The sequence below is a fragment of the Protobothrops mucrosquamatus genome, unplaced genomic scaffold (assembly GCF_001527695.2).
Source record: "Protobothrops mucrosquamatus isolate PMUCROS unplaced genomic scaffold, P.Mucros_1.0 scaffold7082, whole genome shotgun sequence".
Taxonomy (NCBI): Eukaryota; Metazoa; Chordata; class Lepidosauria; order Squamata; family Viperidae; genus Protobothrops; species Protobothrops mucrosquamatus.
The window spans coordinates 8,698-10,806 of record NW_015392891.1 but is presented as its reverse complement, the minus strand read 5'-3'; positions in this window follow the sequence as shown (position 1 = coordinate 10,806).

Here is a 2,109-nt window from a genome sequence, read left to right as displayed (position 1 = left end):
GGCATCACCAGGTTTCTGATTAGACCCAGAGACACTTTCTCATAATAATATTTTTCCATTTAATTGGGCAACGTGACCTGACCAAGGAGGAGGGAGTATTCGATGCTTTTACTATGTGGGGTTGCGTGGAGTTTTGCCAGAGCTGGTTTTGCTTTCATACATGCCGAAATGATGTACTCAAGAAAGTTTTACATTAAGACAGTGGTTCTCAACCTGTGGGTCGGGACCCCATTTGGGGTCGATCGACCATTTCACGGGGGTCGCCAAGCAAGGCTGTTTGCCATTTTTTTTGTCCGCCATTTTTTTTGTCTGCCATTTTTTCCCCTTTTCCGGTGGGTGCCTTACCTCCCTTGGGCTGGGCCAGCTGGTGGTCGGCCTGCTCTGTCTCTGCCACTTGCCAGCTACGCCTCGGCCGGCGCAGGGGGCGGAACCACACATATGTGGCGCTCCCGGGCAGGGAAAGTCCTCGACTTACGACCGGTTGGGCAGTCCTCGACTTACGACCGATTCAGTCCTCGACTTACAACCGGTTTAGTCCTCGACTTACGACCGGTTTAGTCCTCGACTTACGACCAGTTGGGGTCGCGGCATTAAAAAGGTTGAGAACCACTGCATTAAGAGATCAGAATGTCTCGATGTTTGCTTGGTTGGGTTCGTCAATCAGAATCTTGACACTAGAGGTCCATGAATTAAGATTTTTAAGTTATTTATGGTATGATCAGGTTAAAGCAAATGTTGATTATAATAATCACTTTGTTTGACGTGCCATCCTCAGAATGTGAAAGAAATATAAAATAAGGTTCTCTAGGAAGATGCCTCTTTGGCTGTCTCCCCAGGAACTCTTTTTAAGAAAAGAAATGGTGGCGAGGCCAGACGGGTGGACTTATGGTCAAATAATATATTTCAATTATGGTAACCTTATCCTGAAATCTAAAGAGAAGTTGGAATCAGAAGAACGTGTTTGCCATTGGTTTGCATATTTACAATTGAAAGAAAGATTTAAACTAGACAAAAAGAGCTATGGATTTTTCCTGCACCTTCATAATTACAGGAAGTGCTGACATGTGGTCACTGAATAAGTGCTACAAATTTATGGACCAGGTGTATGTCTGCTTTCACAGTGCCATTGTATCTTCGAACGCTCAGGGAACAAATGGTAACTGAGGACTATACAAACTGAACACCTGAAAAGGTTCCTCCTTAGCTATTTTTTAGTTGAACCTGGTTAGTACATGGATGGGACACCAATAGGAAGTACCGTGCTTGTTGGCTAGATATGAAAGTAAAAAATAAAAAATCTCATAAGATGCAGTGGCAGACCAGCCAATAAAACAACAGGTCCATAACACAACAACACAGTTGAAAGGGACCTTAGAAATCTTCTAGTCCAGTCCCCTGCTCAGCCAGGAAGACCCTCTACCATTCCAGAAAAATTGTTACCCAGTGTGTTCTTAAAGGTTCCTGACGAGCCTGACAATTTTGTCATCCAAAAGGTAGAGGAGGGAATTAGAGGGTTAGCTATACTGGAATTAATATTTACTAAGAGAGATGAAATGAAAGAGCAACAAACATATTTGGGAGCTTGAGATTAAAACACAAAGAACAGTTGCAGGAATTGGGTATGTCTAGTCCAGTGGTGGGGAACCTATGGCACGGTTGCGAGAGGCGCCATGTGCAAAAAAAAAGAGAGGTTCAATCAGTCAATTTCAACTTCTCGCAGGAAAAAAAAAAGATCTTGCAAAGTTGGAATTGATTGATTGAACTTTTTAGTCCCACCCAGTCTGCCGCTACCACCGCAGCCACGCCCACCCATAGGCCACACCCATCCAGCACTCAAGGATGCATAAATGGGTTTTGGCTTGCAGTTTGGGCACTCAGTCTCTAAAAGGTTCGCCATCACTGGTCTAGTCTAATGTAAAAAAGGAGTAGGGATGGCATGATAGCAGTGTTACAATATTTAAGAGGCTGCCACAATGAAGAAGGGGGGGGGGGGTCAGCCTATTTTCCTAAGCACCAGAAGGGAAGACAAGAAACAATGTGTGGAAACTAATCAAAGAGAGAAGCAACCTAGAAGCAAGGAGAAATTTCCTGGCAGGGAGAACAATTAAC